At 43.2% G+C, this 20,000-nt stretch overlaps 1 protein-coding gene across 4 annotated transcripts in view; it reads left to right on the top strand.

Moving 5' to 3' along the window:
• The window catches only part of LOC123518233, a 145,092-nt gene that overhangs the window by 18,715 nt on the left and 106,377 nt on the right, over nt 1–20,000 (top strand). For 2 of the 4 annotated variants that reach the window (XM_045278953.1, XM_045278952.1), the window contains exon 2: nt 9,820–10,157. The gene's annotated coding sequence lies outside the window, so the exon portion shown is untranslated. Of the gene's footprint in view, nt 1–9,819; nt 10,158–20,000 lie in introns of those variants that run through there. The other 2 variants (XM_045278955.1, XM_045278954.1) reach the window with 2 other exon arrangements.

The following is a 20,000-nucleotide window of genomic DNA, read 5'->3' as shown; positions in this document are numbered from 1 at the left end:
TATTATTTGTTATTGTTGTAAAAAAAGATGAAGCCCATCTTGATCGTAAGCTTGTGTTTAGGTAATAATTGAACATTGATTGATCTCACCATCTTGTTTACTTAGTCCACGCCGTCACTTGTCATTAGCCAACGTTCTTTTTCAACCTCATCTCCCGCTCTACTTTACCTTTAATGAGAATAAGTCGCATCGTGGGGACTTGTGTGAATTACAAGGGGATGTCTGCAGAGATGTTAACAGTGTTATCCCATGAACCGGAGAAGCTTAACGGGAGCTTTTTTTTTTTTATAATATAGCCTTTTTTGTTCTTGAAATTTTAGCTGATGTGTATACAGTATATCGGAATGATACGCAGTTTACAATGTCTATAGGTGGATTGGAACATATATCGTGGTTATAATGATTTTACTGTTGTTACCTGCCATGTTTGGTAGAATTATGGTATACATGTTATTTGAGATATCTATGAGAACTATGCATTATTCAAAATAGGTGAACTACAGCATACAGAGTAGGTATAATAAATTTACTCCGAATATTAACCTTCATGTTTACTACACTTCTGGTGCACGTTATAAGCTAAGAAAATAAAGAAAGTTTTTAAGAAGTCTTACCTGTGGTAGTCCTTCATGAATTTATGCAGACTACTCGTCATTTTCAATACTTGAATTAAAATATATAACATGGATATGATAAATTTCCTACTGAAACTACAAACATTATTATGAGAAGTACGTGTCGGGCACGTAGCTTTCCATGTATTGAGGGTAAGCCAAGCGGGACTTGCCCATGACTCACGTGTTGTGTGTGTAATTTCATCTGTATGGGATATGCCACATGGCGTAAGGAGTATAACGAGATACTATAGAATAATGGGTTTGATTTTGATGAAATAAGTTATAGAAAGAAATTCCTTCTCAGCAGTGATGGATTCGTGAAAAAGATTCACTAATGAGGTTGGGAGCTTTGAAAGAATAGCTATATTTATAAATAGGAATGATAATAGGTGTTTCGTGTAGTGACTGTCACGTGTAGACCTAGTGGTTTTTTGCAGCTTTCATTATTTGCGAATTATGTTATGATTCATTTATTATGTCATTCGCTAAATCAATCATTTAATCAAATAAGGAATCAGTCAGTCAGTCAGTCAACCAATAAGTCTCTAAATCCTGAACTGATGATATTGTACACGAAAATCTACAAACGATCAAATATCAAGTAACTGCAGTCTGACCTTCACAATCTTGCACACGGCCAGTTACCTTCACAATGTGCACCAGTGAATGAATAAGGAACTTCCCCCTGTCGTTCCCCTCAGCCTCTGGGATTGTGTGTGTGTGTGTGTGTGTGTGTGTGTGTGTGTGTGTGTGTGTGTGTGTGTGTGTGTGTGTGTGTGTGTGTGTGTGTGTGTGTGTGTGTGTGTGTGTGTGTGTGCGTGCGTGCGTGCGTGAAGTACATTCACCATAACTTGAAAATACTTTATTTTATCGGTGCAAAAAATCTGGTTGACTTTTTTAGTACGGGTTGGTTGTGTAAGTTTGCCATTCATAGTAAAGCGACATGTAGTACAGTTGACAAAATGTGTGTAGTTTTGTGTTTTCTTTTTTCTTATATGTGTTTACCAATCGCATCCATATTGTATATATATATATATATATATATATATATATATATATATATATATATATATATATATATATATATATATATATATATATATATAATATATGGGCCATCGGTTTTATTGTTTATTTTTATTATTATTATTATTATTATTATTATGATTATGATTATTTTTAGCATTATTATTATTATTACTATTATTATTATTATTATTATTATTATTATTATTATTATAATAATAATAATAATAATAATAATAATATTATTATTATTATTATTAGTAGTAGTAGTAGTAGTAGTTCAAGGGAATTTAACATTGTTTTTAGGAATTTTTACTTGATTATGGTCAACATATTACATCTTACACTATTTTATAATCATATAGTCTGTATATGACTTCCACATTTTCTTTTAGTAAAATAACTAATCAAGATTATTGTGGTATCTAGGTGACGTGATGACTGAGATGTAGTGCTTGGAGGAGAATACTTGAGGTTTGTGGTCAGTAAACTAAACTTTACTAGGATGGTATGTAAGTAGATGATGTAGCGACTGAGAAGAGGTGTTTGTTAGTCTGCTATACTTTGCTTTTGTACTAGTAAGGTGAGCAGAGGAGGAGGAGGAGGAGGAGGAGGTGGCGGTTGACGTGGCGTGTGGCGTCTATGTCAGTAGGAGCGAATGCCGTGGACGTGCAGGTGAAGGTCATCTGGGTGTTTAACTGTCGTCGTAATAGCGTGGTTATGGGGGCGAGGATCAATACTGGCGAGTTACAGTTCCCCAAGTTTCAGGCACCATTCCCCAGCCGTCAACAGTGGGAGGTATGCCAAAGGTTCTGCTGTGTAAACAAAGTGTGAAAGAGAAAGATATTGTCCAGAGAAGGAAGAAGAAAAAAAAAATACCTTGAGGAAGTATGTGAAAGAGGAGATTGAGGGGGAATGTGAGAAAGAGGAGGGGTTAATGTGTGTGTGTGTGTGTGTGTGTGTGTGTGTGTGTGTGTGTGTGTGTGTGTGTGTGTACGCGCGCGTGTTGGGAGGTAAAAAGGAAATGGAAAAATTGAACGAAGAAGAAAAAGAAGTAGGAATAGTGTTGCCTACTTGTAATATTCATGTAAATGTTGTTGGTTTGGTGGAAACTCAAATGTTTTTCTCCTGCAGCTGAGATAGATAATGTGTAGTGCCTTACTAATTGAAAAAAGTAACATTCAACGTTATCACATTTTAGGCAAAAAACGAAAATTATGTGAATGAAAATCTTGAATTAAAAATATGTAAGACAGATTATCCACTGGCGGTAAGATAAAAAAGAATGAAAGCAAAAAAAAAAAAAATAGTAGAAAAAAGTAAACCCATGTAGCGTGTGAAGGGAGAGGCAGAGGCGAGGCCCCTTGGGACGGCAGGACAAGAAGAGGTGAGTGCCTGAGGAGGATGAGGGCGGGAAATGAGGAACAAAACTGGAAAAAGGTCGAGGTAGGGAAGGTGAAGAGACTAAAATGGATGGGAAGGAGAGTCACTAATGGAGGAGGTGGCAGGAGAAAGGTGAGTGGAGGAAACTGAAGAGGAAGAGAAGAGAGCATACGCGAGATGAGGGAAGAAAGGGACGGGAGAGCAGTGGTTGGAGAGGAGTGAAAGAGGGTGGAGGAAGAGAAGGTGGAGTAGGTGTATGCTGGCGCAGCTCCAAAACACCCCTTCACCCCCACCACTCCCCCGGCAGGCCTCCTGGCCACCACAGCCACTTCTCCCTCCAGGTTCCTCTCGCCCCGACACTTGCGACACAACTTGGCGTCACATACTTGTAACACTAAGAGTTTTTTTGTGTTGTGGCAGATTTTTCTTGTGTCGCTACACGGCATTATTTCCTCCAGGGAGTCGCGGGATGGTCTCCGTCCACGCAGGCCTGGAAGGGGGGAGAGGGGAAAAAACGTATTAGAGGAAAAGTACAGTAAATACTCTATATGAAGTCAAAAATTATGTAGCTGGAAGCATAGTATCGTGTACCTTCTCAGGACGCACGAGGTATGTAAACGGGGAGGGAAGTGGTGCAGGGAGGCGAGCTGAGTACCATAGAGTCTCCTCAGCGGAACACAGCACGACCATTATCCTGCCGGGGCCGGAAGTCACCTCCCCTCGCCGCCGTGCACGTGTACCTCAGCTGAGGGAGGCTTCCGTCCCTTGCCATTGCTCCCCGCGGGTCATTAAATTAATAATGTACTGTAAGGCAATAATTAAGTAGCCTCAAACTTGGGGTGAATATATATAGCTTTCAAATGAGACGGTGCTGAGTCTTACCAGGCCTTCAGTGATGCGTGGCTTGTGTGAAGTACAAAACTTCAGTTTCAACACGACTCAGCTTGAGGCTAAATCTTTCTTTGTTCACATTCCAAGTCATGCCACGAACATACTTTTTACAGCGGTTAGCCAGAATTTGCTGCACAATGTGGCTACTCGCTCTATGGTCACGGATTCACTTCACATCTCCAGCATTACATTCCTCCTTGGTGGTGCAGCTGTGACTTAGCGACAGGGCTAGGGATTCTCAGAGTCAGCGTGGGCAGGAGCGTGGGTGAGGGCACCAACATGGAAATAGCAGGCGTCAAGGTCAGCCGGGAAGCGACCGGCCTGTGGACGGAGGGGGACACAACCGGCGTAATGTTGACCAGGAAAACTATTAACACAGACCAGCGACAGGGGGGAGGTAGCCGATCATTCACTACGCAGTCGGCGTGTGCTGAATACAACACAGCAACAACACAGCTTGCATGAGATTGTGAATTTATTTCCATGACTAATTATTAAAGTTACCATCAGAGTAATGATGTGAATAAATGTTGAGGCCATGAATTTCCACGCAATTTGATTAATAGTTCCTGATTCAACCACACCAGTCATTAGGTAATCTATTCGTTATCACTCGGCATTGCGAGGGAAAACAAAAACCCTCAGCTGGTGTAAAGTGGCGAGGTGGGAGCTGCAGACGCTGAATCTTCCCCGTCAGTAATGATTCACGGTAATTTCTCAGTAACGTGAATAATTTGAGGAAAACAGCGTTACTGTCATTGAGAACAATATTAACGGCTGCAGTAAATCAGTTGGCCGTGCAGCATACGGCCCGAAGTTCCATGCGTCAGAATAATCAATGGACTTAATTTCCACAGACAATGGCGGTCAATGAAGGGTGTTGGATCCGCTAACGTGAGCAATGGGGAGGACCCGCGCTCGATGCGGTAGCAGGGCAGATAGGGAAAGCCATTAAGCTGCCCGTCATTAATCTTCCGTTCAAGATGGCCAGGTCGCTGTATACAGATGGCAGGACGCTCACGATGAAACGATGCGTCACGTTGCGCTAATCAGTCATACTCATCTGTATCAGTTTTGCATGACTCAAGCATTATTTTGCATTTTTGGTACGAAATTGTATATGAACTCAACGTGGACTACCAATATGGACTGAATACCACCGCAGGAAACAAAAGTGTATTTCCCCTGGGGCTCCATTGTCACGCTGCCCCTGCCATTCCTCGCACCAAGACCTTTCAACGCACATACAGGGCCTTGTCGCGATATTAGAGGAGCACTTTTTGATCCAGTCCCGACAGCTGGACTGGAGCAGAGGTCTCGTGCGCTCGTCAGTCAGTCAGTCAGAGAGAGAGAGAGAGAGAGAGAGAGAGAGAGAGGTAGGGGGAGGAGATCAAAATAAACATAATGCAGTGGTCTCCTGGACAGTGTAAATTACAGGAAGACCAGGAAAAAAAATAATTTTCGTTCCAGTTGTTGCGAGAGAGAGAGAGAGAGAGAGAGAGAAACGAACTAGCTATAGAGAGATTAACGAGATTGACGTTGTGGAATCTAAACTACGGGAAGAACGAATAAAAAAAAAAAAAGAAGGATCATTGTCCCCAAAACCTCGAAATTTACTGGCCAGTTGGGGCTCTAGAGAGGAAGAAAAGGGCACCACAAGGCCACATGATCAAAGGGTCACTGGACGAATCTAAACAGCACTCTCTATGCAAAGGGCCCCTTCAGGAGTATTTTGACGCTGAGGTCTCGCTCGTGCTGGGCGGGAAAGAGCCTCTGCTTTTCTATCGCTACCAATTTTTTATTGTAGGTGCTAGTAATGTTGTGGTGGGCGGAGCATTTAAGTGTTTATGGCGAGTTAAGTGTTTATGGCGAGTCGGGTGTAAGTGTCGCGCCTCATGATGTGGAGTGAGTGGAAGGGTGGACAGGTGAGCGGCGCGTTAGCAGGGAGGAAAAATGCTAATTGAGAACATGACTTTTTCTCTCTCTCTCTCTCTCTCTCTCTCTCTCTCTCTCTCTCTCTCTCTCTCTCTCTCTCTCTCTCTCTCCCAGCAGCTGGATACGGGACAACACTGCACTGGGGTGGGAGTGTGGGTGGTGATGGTGGTAGTTGTGGTGATGGTTGGAAAGGAGTCATGTCGAAAACATGAACAAGATATTGAATAAAACATAAGGGATGAGAAATAAATGTAAGAAAAGCACGTGTCTGTTCATCACTTCTTATTATATAGTAAAGGGACAGTCTTACGTCTTGGCTTTTTTTTTTTTTCATTCATTCATTCATTTATTTATTTTTTAAGGCCAGAAGAAGCGGATCAAGTTCAGTAAACGTTTCCTTGTCTATTCATTATTATTGATGGAAGGTTTTCAAAGAATGTCCCTGGCGAAAGTTTTACGGCAAGTATTGTCCGTCATGATGGCAGTGGTGGTGATGGTGGTGGTGGGGATGGTGATGATGGTGATGGCAGTAGTATTAACAGTCGACAAATCAACATACTTATCAAAGAACCGCATTCTTAAACATATCCACACCTTGACAACTTAAAACAAACACTAGTAAGAAAAAATTGGGGAATTACAGAGAGAGATTTTCACATGACACTTCTCAACGTGATAAATGAAAATAACAAAAATAGATAAATAAATAGATAAACACCGTATGAAAACTCGACTAATTATGAAAGTACAGAGACGTCCCTTTCTTCAAGCTCCTAACACGACCCAAGCTAGGTATCCACGTGGCCCGCAGACGGCAACTCAGCAGTCTGGCTCTAATCGGATCAGCGGCCAGCATCCACGCCGCCCTGTTGGCATTGATGACTTTCCATTGGGGCTTTCCTGTTCAATACGTAAGACGGAAATTGCCAGACTTTACTCATGGAGGGGAGGGAAGAGCCATGGAGGGTGTTCATATCTCTCTCTCTCTCTCTCTCTCCTTTTCATGCATTTTTATCATACTTCACTTAAATTATTATATTTTTTTCAAGGACACGGGTCACAGTGGACGCTGGTTAACTATCACATAATTTGCCAGGAGCGTGTCAGCTGCCGTGCTCAAGAAGTGAATGCTTAGTTGAGTGTGGGGGGAGTGGATGGGGAGGGAGGTGGAGACGTGGCAGGAAAATGTACGGCACGCAGAGCAAAGTACCGTCATTAACTGCACGTAATGGATGAGAGTGCCACTTTGAAGTAATTGAAGAAACGTTTACTATGCTTTATTTATTCAAGATTAGCGGCTGTGTGCTGTACCTACATAGGCGATGGTGGTGATGACTGCAGTAGAAGTAGTTGTGGTGATAATGGAAGTGGTAGTGGTGAAGTAGATAAATTGTCCTCAAATTGACGCTAGTAATTGAACATTCGCTTAGTGTGTTTTCATGTTTGGTTAGTTCGGTAAGGGCCGAGGAAACAGTCTCTGTAGGAAAGATCTAAAAGGAATTAAAGAGGTGTCTTAAAAGCTCGAAAGAGTTCAAATCAACGATAAAGGAAAGCATATAGATATAGGCAGAGTTTATTATAGGATGAAAGACTGAAAATGCTGTTTACTCTTGTAATGGGGAGGTGGACAGAACAAGGATGGGAGAAAGTAGAAAAGGCTTGTATAATGTAGCCTTTAGAGAGAGAGAGAGAGAGAGAGAGAGAGAGAGAGAGAGAGAGAGAGCGTGCAGTAAAGCTAATATGTACATGTACCTATGGGAATAAAGTTATCCTTAGGGGACGTGAATTAAGTAGGGTAGGGGAGACCACGAGGCAAACGGACTGAAGGAGTGTAATTGTTGGGTAAAGAGGGATGTAGTGGCGAGTTCTGGTGAGGGGACGAGGGGTGGAAATGAGGGTATTGTTAGGATACGGCTACACTGCAGGTGGTCTGAAGGGAGTGGCTGGGGGTGCTGGGGTAATGTATGCCTTTGGAGGTGTTAATGGATGTTTGCACTTGTTGGTGTTATAATGTGTGTGTATGTGTGTGTGTGTGTGTGTGTGTGTGTGTGTGTGTGTGTGTGTGTGTGTGTGTGTGTGTGTGTCATTTGTCTCCATTTTTCCGTCATGCCCCAACACAGGGAAGGCATTACCAACGAGGAAAGAGTGCCACGCTTTCCTTCCTTCTCATACAGTTTGCATTAATGTCTGTCTGGAATGAATATACCGCTAGTGTATAATGAAGATGTATTCTCTCTCATCATCACCTCTTTAGTCTTTTTATTTACCAATTTCTGCATTCTATTCGCTGGTTATACATTTATTTACCTTTTTCCCTTCATCTTTAATACTTACCATTTTCCTCACTCCTCGTCATTGCGTCATTTTTCTTTTATTCACTTATTTTCCAGTATTTCTCAATCCTCCTATACATTCATTTCGTAAGTCTTAAATTTTCCTCTTGCTCCTCACAGCGAGTACTTTAAATCATCTATCTCATAATTATCCTTGCTTGGCACTAAGTCTTGAACATCTCGTGGCACTGATACATACATTCACGTGGTGTCTTGCATACATTGACCGCCGACTGCCCATAAACTGCACCCGCTTCCGTGTTCTTTACCGCTCGCATAGCAATCACGGTTCTCTTAATCCACACCAGGAAGGGTAGTGGTCATGCTTCCTTGTCACCGGATTACTTCTCCCCTCTTGCTCTTGTAAACCTGCACTTTCTCTCTCTCTCTCTCTCTCTCTCTCTCTCTCTCTCTCTCTCTCTCTCTCTCTCTCTCTCTCTCTCTCTCTCTCTCTCCTCTCTCTCTCTCTCTCTCTCTCTCTCTCTCTCTCGTTATTGACTATTGCACCATCTTTCATCAGAGTTTAATCGTAACTTATCCTGTGTTTCCTCGTCCTCCTTGCTAGCCTTACTCTTTCTCCCTCCTCCTCCTTCTGCTCCATAACTCTCTTGATACAACGAAAAGTAAACACGGATCTTAGCACTACTTCCATCACATCGCCTCCTGCATCAGTTTCGAAACCTGTAGCTCGGAAAGAAGCTACTATAAAAGGAGAAGAAAAGACAAGGGTTCATTACAGGATATGCTTGAATGCTTGCAGAAGAGACTGGAGAAACTATGACGTCATGTATCGGGATGTGGAATGTTTTCGCGGGAGTGTTATGACAATTAGGAGCGAGTTGGGGCTCCTGGGTTTTTCATGTTTCGCGGTTTGAGACTTGCGAAAGATTTTGAAAGAGCAGAGAGAGAGAGAGAGAGAGAGAGAGAATGGCGACATCAATATGAGTTGTGGTAAGATGCACATCGATACACAATGAATGGCTTTATTTACTTTTCTCTCAGTAGTATTCTTTTTAAACTAGTTGGATGCCTTCACTGATTATATCTTTTCCTCTCTCTCTCTCTCTCTCTCTCTCTCTCTCTCTCTCTCTCTCTCTCTCTCTCTCTCTCTCTCTCTCTCTCTCTCTCTCTCTCTCTCTCTCTCTCTCTCTCTCTCTCTCTATCTTCCTGCGCAATATCATACAAATCTCGCCTAACTGGTAAATGTGGAGCCTTCGTGACATGATAACATTTCGTATCTTGATTAATAAATATCCAGCATTGGTCGCAACCTAGAAGCGGCGATGCTGTTTGGAATATCACTTACCATCGTGGAAAAAAAAATACAGAACGAGAGGAAAAAAAATGTATATGCTTGTTGTGTAGACGTTTCCTTCACATGTATGTAAAAAAGGAAAAAATATTTATATAGTGTATATTCACGACAGTCTCAGAATTTCAGACTTGAATTGTTATCCGTCTATTTATCAGAATTCGTGAACGTGTATCGTGCGCCGTGACTGTTCTCTCTTCTTATTTATTTATTTACTTTTTTGTTACGTATTCTTGAGACCCGTTGCTCGTGCTGTCTTTGAGCTCTGTGTGTGTATAAGAGTGACCATGCTACAGTATGTATTTTTCATTCTTTTTTCCAGGGATACAGTGCGGAGGAAAGACTCAGGATTAACAACAGAAAAAGGAACGGAAGAAATTTAGTGATTACAAAATTGAAACAAGAAAAACAAAAAGAAGAGCTGAAAACAACAGTGATAAAAGGAGAAAGTGATTAAGTGGAACGTTTGTGTGTTTGTGTCTTCCTGATCACGACTCGAGGACACTCACACACACACACACACACACACACACACACACACACACACACACACACACACACACACACACACACACACACACACACACACACACACACACACACACACCTGGAGACTACGGCACCTTTCATCGCCGGCCGGAGCAACGCCTCGCTTCCAAGGTGAGTACGATGCACCTTATTTACGTTGCCAGCTTCTCTCAGGCACAGGTGAAAATAATAATAGGTATCTGGTGTTCACTTGTTACTGCAGGAGAAGGAAGGTGGTGAGTTTTGTGTTTGTGTGTGTGTGTGTGTGTGTGTGTGTGTGTGTGTGTGTGTGTGTGTGTGTGTGTGTGTGTGTGTATGTGTGCTTATGCAAGTGGAGATTCTGGCCAAGGACAACGAATAGAGAGAAAAAAACAAACACACTGAAGATGCCATTCGTAAAAGGCAGTTGTGTGTGTGTGTGTGTGTGTGTGTGTGTGTGTGTGTGTGTGTGTGTGTGTGTGTGTGTGTGTGTAAAATGACTTAAGGAAAAAAGGAAAAGAAAAAGAAAAGAGCACAGGGCATGGGAAAAGTTTACACACACACACACACACACACACACAGAGAAAGAGAGAGAGAGAGAGAGAGAGAGAGAGAGAGAGAGAGAGAGAGAGAGAGAGAGAGAGAGTGTGTATTTTCCTCCCCGATGTTAATGGAAGAATCGTGTCTCGGGTGCTGGACTTGAAAAAAAAAAGAGGGGAGGTATTTTCAGCTTTTTCTGCTTCCATTTCGCAAAACCTTGACAAACACCTAGGGATTTTGTGAAAGAAATAGCTGAATAGTGAAATATTAGTTGTATGCTGTGCGTGATTACCACTTCCTCCTCAATCACCACCACTACTAACATTTCCTCCTCCTCCTTCACCACCACCACCACCACCACCACCATCAGCACCACCACCACCTCCTCCTCCTCCTCCTCCTCCTCCTCCTCCTCCTCCTCCTCCTCCTCCTCCTCCTCCTCCTCCTCCTCCTCCTCCTCCCCTTAATTAGGCCCTGCTCGCCGCTCCCAGTTGCCGCGAGTTTTGCTCACCTGAATGTAATTAGTTGACTTCCGGCTCCACCTTTATCCTGGAATAGCACACTCATGCCTCGAGTCCTCACCATCTAGCTTTCCCTCCCCTTCCCTCTGATCTGCTTCCATTTCCTTCTATCCTTTCATCTATTTTTCATCTTGTCTTCTTTGTACTCATTTTTATCCCTTCCTTTACTTGCCTCTCTGTACATTCCTTATTCTTCCTTTTGCCTTTTCCTTTTCCTTCTTCATTCTTCTTTCATCCATGTTTCTCTTTCTATACTTCCACTTTACCTTACATGTTCCATCCTCTCACTCTTCCACCTCTATAATCCACCTGCCCACGTGATCTCTTTGCTATTACTTCATCTCCCTAGACGTATCCCCTGCCGCACACACACACACACACACACACACACACACACTCTCTCTCTCTCTCTCTCTCTCTCTCTCTCTCTCTCTCTCTCTCTCTCTCTCTCTCTCTCTCTCTCCCTCTCCCTCTCTCCCTTATTTCTCTCACGCACACAAGGCATAGTAATTAAGTTTCAGGTGTGTTATATATAAGGTGGGATTAATACAAAAAAATAATTAGTATAATCATTACCAGCCGGTGGATTAGATGGAAAGGAAATGGAACTGCGCTTGTTGAAGTGAATTAACAATGGGTTTTTGGCTAAGAATAAAAATAAAAGTAAATAAATGTGTAAATAAACATGAACGCTGCGAAATGAAATGAAATGAGAAAAAGACGATGCAGCGGAGAAAAAAAGTTAGACTATATGAATAGATAAATGAGAAAAAAAAAGGAACATCCATTTTGCCTTTAGTTGCTGTGTGTGTGTGTGTGTGAGAGAGAGAGAGAGAGAGAGAGAGAGAGAGAGAGAGAGAGAGAGAGAGAGAGCGCTACTTCCATATATGTATGCGCAATCACACACACACACACACACACACACACACACACACACACACACACACACACACACACACACACACACGGTGACATAAAACTTTTAAACTCCCTCGCTCAAAAGGTATCAATTAGGCGAGGGGAGCATGTGAATTGGTACATACGGGGTATAAATAGTGGGGCAATGAAGGCTCGGGTTTATTGGTGCCGTTGCTCGATTGGGGGAGGGAAGGAAGCCGTGTATGGAGCTGCGGGAACACTTGTGACGCATCCCAGTCCAAGGTCACCGTTTGCTTAGTCTTGCTTTTACACCTGGAGAAGCACCTGTGTAATGATTTAATACGAATTTCTCTCTCTCTCTCTCTCTCTCTCTCTCTCTCTCTCTCTCTCTCTCTCTCTCTCTCTCTCTCTCTCTCTCTCTCTCTCTCTCTCTCTCTCTCTCTCTCTCTCTCAGCGTGTGAATTCAAACGAGACTGGTTGGTGTTGTAAGATTCTCAGTAATCGTGTGTGTGTGTGTGTGTGTGTGTGTGTGTGACGAATTTCTAAAACATAAAGAGCCAAAACACCTGCTGACGGACGCTGCCTCCTCTCCCCGTCTTTCTCTCTCTCTCTCTCTCTCTCTCTCTCTCTCTCTCTCTCTCTCTCTCTCTCTCTCTCTCTCTCTCTCTCTCTCTCTCTCTCTCTCTCTCTCTCTCTCTCTCTCTCTCTCTCCTCCCCTTCATTCACTCACCGAACAAAAAAATGTACTCTACCTTCCTGTCTCATTCTCTCCCTTCCCCCGTTTTCCTTCTCCCCTTCCCTTCCCCTCCCCTCCCTAACCACTACCTTTCTTGCACTCAATAGCTTCGTCCCCCACCACTATCCATCCATCTATTACCTCCATTCCTCCTCCTCCTCCTTCCTTCGCTCCCAGAAAACTGTATACACATTCCCGCTGTAGCTTTCATCTCGCCGCTGCTCCCGCGTGATTAGTTGACGCAATTAGCGGTTAAACTCAATGCTCGTGTGCACAATGTCATCGGTGAATCCGCGGCGACAGAACGTTCAAAGGTAGTAGTGGTGGTAATGGCATTGGTGGTGGTGGTGGATGGGGACCGGGATCGGGGGTTAGGCCTCCACGTTTTATTGTTGGGGAGAGAATCATTCACCGCAGGGACATCAGAAGGCTGGATTAAGGTCGGCTGAACACAGGACTAATGAGAGGATCCTGCGCAGAGTATTGTTGAATGATAGTGGTTTTCTTTTATTTATTTTCATTTTTTTTTATGTATGGACTGGGTGAATAGAGGCGAGTTGACGGGTTTGGTTTGGTATCGCTTTGTATGTAGCGTTGATGTGTGTGATTCACCTCGGTCGTCTGCTGGTCACCCAGCCAGTCTTCCCCATTACGGAGCGAGCTCAGAGCTCATAGACCGATCTTCGGGTAGGATTGAGACCACATATAACATATAACACACTCCACACACCGGGAAAGCGAGGCCACAACCCCTCCAGTTACATCCCATACCTGAATAGGGGCCACACATTAAGAGGCTTCCCCATTTGCTTGGACGCTTACCGGGATTCGAACCCGGGCCTCTCGATTGTGAGTCGAGCGTGCTAACCACTACACTACGCGGTGTGTGTGTGTGTGTGTGTGTGTGTGTGTGTGTGTGTGTGTGTGTGTGTGTGTGTGTGTGTGTGTGTGTTGTTGTTGGTTGCTGTATTACTGTATTTGTGTTGTGTTCCTTTTTCGTGTAGCTTTTTTTGTATCTGTGTGTTTGTGTGTCTGTTCATGGATACCTCGCACGGAAGTTTTTGTCTTTTATTTTTGTTTTTACTATGTGTAATAAAAACAAAACAAAACAATTGCTTTACATGGTACGACTTTGAAATAGAATGCAACTAGTCCCTTTGTTTCACCGCTTCATTGGGGTTCAAATGTGTGGCGAGGCGGGCGCTGCGTGGAGGGGCGAGTTATTCACCCACCCACCCACCCAGCCACCCAGCCAGCACTCTCACCCCAGTATCTCCTTTGGGACGTGACAACATTTACTTCCACCACCTCTCTGCGAGTCAGGATCACTCACTTCCTCTTAATAACTTCACTACCTCGTCTACTGCGAAAGAGGTGGAGGAGGAGGGAGAGGAGAAAATAGAGCGAGCGATTCCCCCCCACTGATCCTCCCTGCAGCCATCCTTCCTTACCTCTACTCCAACTCTCTTATTTCACCCTTTCTTTCTTCCTTTCACGCCTTCCCTCCCCTTCACCTCCTCCTCCCGCTTCTCCAAACCGCCCAGCCGCCTCCGAGAAACCTCCAGTCTCGTGTCTGTGTAAAAGAAAATGTGAAGAGTTGTGTTGAGTCACGAGAAGATGGATTTAAAAAGACCATCGACAGAGCAGAAATAAAAAAAAAAAATTGAAGGAGAAACAGAGAAATACCGCCTTTAACTGCCGATCATTCTTGCGTTTAATTATATATTTTTAAAGGTAGAAAAAGACTATATTTATGTTTCCTTGCCAAGAGGGGAGGAGGTTAGGCCAACGCTCTGTCCGTGATTACGAGTCACGAATTGAAAGGCGGAAGGAAAGGAAAAGGATAGAGGCAAAAAGGAGTGAATTGGAATTATTCTAGTGCCATTTCAGTTCCGTGTGTTTGCTAAAAACGTTTTGAATACGATTTTACTGACATGGCGATATAATGGTGGTGATTGTGGTAGTACTAGTGGTGGTGATGATGATGATGATGAAATAAGAAAACAAATGGAAGTCGTTGCGTTGTCGATGTTGTTTCATATTAGATTTTGTTCCAGCAAAAGTAAAATAATTCACGAAAAAAAATAATAATTATAAAGGTCTGGTTCAGAAAGAAACTGTGTGTGTGTGTGTGTGTGTGTGTGTGTGTGTGTGTGTGAGAGAGAGAGAGAGAGAGAGAGAGAGAGAGAGAGGGAACAAGTGCAGTACGATGAGGAGAGAGACGAAGCGAGATAATGTATAAATAGAATAACAAGTATGGCACTTCAGACTCGACTCTCTCTCTCTCTCTCTCTCTCTCTCTCTCTCTCTCTCTCTCTCTCTCTCTCTCTCTCTCTCTCTCTCTCTCTCTCTCTCTCTAAACACACACACACACACACACACACACACACACACACACACACACACACACACACACACACAGCCCAGATGAAAAAAGTATGAACCCAGATTCATGTACCGGTAAAGAATCAGACCACAGAGGCTTTTATCTGACTCCAGAGAAACACCATCTCGTCTTCTGCCTTTGTCCCGAGCCACGGCAGAAGTGTGGGCGAGTGTAATGGAGCAAGTACAGTGAAGTGTTCGACGGATATCGACGGAAACCTCAGACTCCTGCAGGTTACGTCACATTCTCTCTCTCTCTCTCTCTCTCTCTCAGCGTGTTTTTAGTATCTAGTGGTCATATGATTAGGCAGCTCTTCTTTAGCGTCTCTGAATATCGTAACCAGGCTGTGTATGATGTATAAAATCTGAATCGCTTAATTTCTCAGACTTTACATTTATCTGTAGATTTATTCTGTAGATTTTTGTTTAGTATATAGTTGTTACTAGGTTAAGATTTTCTTAATATCTCTCTATTCGTCAACAAGACAATCTATATATTATATTGTAAACAATCCCATTTAGTTTTTGGAACCTAACAATTCTCTTTAATGCAAAGTGCGTCTCACTGGTCTCTTGGTTATGTAGTATTTAGTAGCCCCAGGAATGACCATGGGTTTCCCAGCGTCTTTCATCGCCATAACTAGACAATTAGATTTTAAACAAGTCCCTTATTTTAGTCTCTCAGACTTTACAATTCTAGTACGAAGTGTGCAAGTCTGTAGCTTTTAGTTACCGCAGAAGTGACCAACACAACACAAACCGAAGCAGTGGCATATACGTAGCCCCCACCTTCTCTCTGCCTTTAAATCTTAGTTTGCTCAGCCCTCTTCAGATACTATTAGGCTTTACCCCACGGCTCAGCCCTCTCGAGCTTTTGCCGTCTTTCACATCAGCCCACTTGTGCCCAGTGGCCGCGCACCCTCCAGCCCCGTCAGCATGGAGCTTAACCACACCGGGCTCGATAAGGCTTGAGCACGCCGTTGGGAATACAAGTGGCGCTTGATTCGGCCGAACCCCGCCTTCCCCTGAACCTCCTTGCCCTCACTCTCCCTCAGGCCTCCGATCGCCTTAGAGTAGACCTCACAGTAGGAGAGAGGAATGCTAGGGAGTGTCAGGGAGGGTACAGACGCTTCGGGGCTTCACGCAGGCGCTGGTAATGAGGATTTGAGTGTGAGATAGTATCGAGGTTTTCTTGGAATGGCGATGTGATATTGTCCGCTTCAGTTTAGACGCTCGTGAGTCGCTTAGTTGCAGACGTCAGCGTGGCGAGGCTCTTTGTGTGGCCACGCTGGAGTTCAGGGCAGCTGCCGCGTGTATGTTGCAGGCTGGTGGCACTGATGTGCTGATGAGTAGCCGTGGAAGTAGTGGGAGTGATGAGGTGTTGCTGATGGTGATGACGCTTTGCTTTTCTTTTCCTTCTTTTTTTTTTTTTTAAGGGAGGAGGGAATACAAACATGGTGATGACTACTATGAGATTCAGAGCTGCTGATACGCTGTTTTTCGCGAATAACTTTATATCGAAGAGTCGGATGAAGATGAAACTTTGCCAGAGTATGTTTTATACCCCAACCAAATTTTATCCGGCATCCTTTATTGTCTAGCTTCGATTTTAATGTTCTCATAAGAGTAAAATAAGTAGCTGAATCCACAGTCGCCTCTCTTGTTGGTGAGGGGTTCAGAAAGTCATGACGTTAAATTCTCATGACGTCATGAGGCTCCGCCCACCGGGGTGTGAATGGCGAGTGATTCACGTGGCCACTGACACGTGAACACAGCTTTCTGGCCTTCATCGCTGTCAACAATGGCAAACATGTTGCAACATTGTCCACGTGGTTGCAAGACTGCTTTTGTGTTGAGGCTTGCTACTATGTTCAGAGGAGAGAAGACCCGTGGATGGAGACGACGATCTTCTCCTCGATAGTGATGATAAATAAATTTTGTTTTATGTTGAATATTTCACTGGTATACCCACATGATATTTTCTCAAAATACCAACATAATAATATAGCTATATTGTCTATTTTTTCTTCCATGAACAGTACCAATAAGATATATATATATATATATATATATATATATATATATATATATATATATATATATATATATATATATATATATATAATAATAGAGAGAGAGAGAGAGAGAGAGAGAGAGAGAGAGAGAGAGAGAGAGAGAGAGAGAGAGAGAGAGAGAGAGAGAGAGGAAATGAACGCCTATGTGTAAATTATTCCATTATTGGAAATAGTGGTATACACTGTGATGTTGATTTCTTCTCAAAAGTGAAAGAGCTGTATAATTGTTTATTGATGTGACGATCTGTGGCGAGCTTTTCACTACGTTTGAAGAAGTTGTACCAATATGAATATTTCTGGGAATTAGTCAAGCATACAGGAAATAATGTTTCACTGTTGGCAGAGGTTCAGCCTTCATTGGTTTTAAATTACCAATCATCTTCCGAGTGGGCGGGGCTTCATGACGTCAGAGACGACGTCATAGTTTTATCTCTACTCATAACTGAAGACTGAAGCGGCTGCGGATTCCACGACTGATTTTTACTCATAGAAGTATCTTGATTATCAAAGTTAGGTACTAAGTGATACTGGATAAAATTAGGTAGGGGTATAAAACATACTCTGGCAAAGTTTCATCTTCATGCGACTCTGATATAAAGTTATTCGCGAAAAACAGCGGATCAGCAGCTTTGAATCTCATAGTAGTTGGTTGGTAGCAGCAGTTTGGTAGTTGTGGTGGTGGTATATCGTATAGTTATAGTAGTTCTAATTGTGGTGGGATGTAGAGTTTGAGTTTTTTCATTTTGTGATTTGGATCTGTGTAATTTTTTTCTCGTTTTTTTTTTTTTTTTTTTTTTTTATTCTGAAGGACAGGTTAGAGATGATTAGGGTTCAAGGATCTTCTGTACATTTTGAAATCATACGAACTTTTTTTTTATCGTATTTAATTTATCTCTAGCTAGCATAAATCTTGAATATTTTAGTCAGATAATGCTATTTATTTTTTACTATTTTTTTCTTTGGTTGTGTGTGTGTGTGTGTGTGTGTGTGTGTGTGTGTGTGTGTGTGTGTGTGTGTGTGTGTTTTATTTGTTAGTTCTATCTCTTCACTTTCAGCCAAAAGAGCTAAAAATAACAAATGCTTAAGCAGATTGACGAATAAACAAAAATTATATAAATATAGGAAAGGAAGGGAACTGCGATATCTTCTTTCCAAATGTTTTCCTTCCTATTTTTCTTCGTCAACTTACACAGCAATACTTTCATCTTATTTAGTCTGTATTTATCTATTTATTTTCGTATTGAAGTGGAACTATATTTGGCGGGCTTCTTTTCATTCGTGTCGCAGCCTCCGTCTTGTCTCAGTTCGGTAAAATTTCTCTCTCTCTCTCTCTCTCTCTCTCTCTCTCTCTCTCTCTCTCTCTCTCTCGACCCAAAGCGCACCCACCAAACATGATATCCTCATCTAAAATCAACTGGCCTTTCGATCACAGACTCTTGTATGTATCTGGTGCATCTGTATTCCTCTCGTTCGTCACACACAGCTGACTGACTGGCGTGGTGATACATTCACTCTAGTCGCAGGATTTTTCGTTTATATATACACTGGGACTGCCACATGTAGATATGATGGTTTTGTGAACATTCTCTTGCTTTACGTTCTTGTGTTCTAAAAAGCCGTGATTTTCTGCTGGTTTAGGTGAAGTTTAATGTGTTTAAGGAGTATTGGGAGAGGAAGAGAATGAATCTGTTAGTGTTTTGATGTTCATTGTTATTTTGGTGAACTAGGAGGGCAATGGAAAGGTGGAAAAGGAGAAAGGAGACGGAGTAAGACTGGTGTAGTGGGTTGCTAACGGCATAGTGAATGGGTGACCCGGTTGAAGGCTGGCCAGTCGAGTCAAAGGTTGGGTGGGGATTTGTGGGAGTTGGAGGTGGTGAGAGCTGTTCAGCGTCGTATTTGCTTGAGTGGCTCTGATTGTGGCTGTGCAGGAGGTTTTCAGCAGTGGCGCCCTCCACTCAGCAGGTCGTTTTGAGACTTGGGGGCTTGAGGCTTGAGGCTTGAGGCTCCTTGTGACTCATGAATACATCAATGACTTATGAAAACCGCAGAGGAGAGGCTGCAGTGAGCATCAAAAATTTAGGTGAATGGCATGCTCTTGGAGGACGAACGAACGAATGGACACACACACACACACACACCGTAGTGTAGTGGTTAGCACGCTCGACTCACAATCGAGAGGGCCGGGTTCGAGTCCCGCTAAGCGGCGAGGCAAATGGGCAAGCCTCTTAATGTGTGGCCCCTGTTCACCTAGCAGTAAATAGGTACAGGATGTAACTCGAGGGGTTGTGGCCTCGCTTTCCCGGTGTGTTGTGTGTTGATGTGGTCTCAGTCCTACCTGAAGATCGATCTATGAGCTCTAAGCTCGCTCCGTAATTGGGAAGACTGGCTGGGTTACCAGTAGGCGACCGAGGTGAATTACACACGTACGCACCGGGTAGTGTAGTGATTAGCACGCTCGGCTCACAACCGAGAGGGTCCGGGCTCGAATCCCAGAAAGCGGCGAGGCAATTGGGCAAGCCTTTTAATGTGTAGCCCCTGTTCACCTAGCAGTAAATAGGTACGGGATGTAACTCGAGGGGTTGTGGACTCGCTTTCCCGGTGTGTGGAGTGTGTTGTGGTCTCAGTCCTACCCGAAGATCAGTCTATGAGCTCTGAGCTCGCTCCGTAATGGGAAAGGGTGGCTGGATAACCAGCAGGCGACCGTGGTGGTGAATTATACCTATCTATATGTCTATTTATCTATTTGTATCAATCAATCAGTCTCTCTCTCTCTCTCTCTCTCTCTCTCTCTCTCTCTCTCTCTCTCTCTCTCTCTCTCTCTCTCTCTCTCTCTCTCTCTCTCTCTCTCTCTCTCTCGAAT

The sequence above is a fragment of the Portunus trituberculatus genome, chromosome 43, assembly GCF_017591435.1.
Source record: "Portunus trituberculatus isolate SZX2019 chromosome 43, ASM1759143v1, whole genome shotgun sequence".
Taxonomy (NCBI): domain Eukaryota; kingdom Metazoa; phylum Arthropoda; class Malacostraca; order Decapoda; family Portunidae; genus Portunus; species Portunus trituberculatus.
This window is presented reverse-complemented; position numbering and strand designations above follow the sequence as displayed.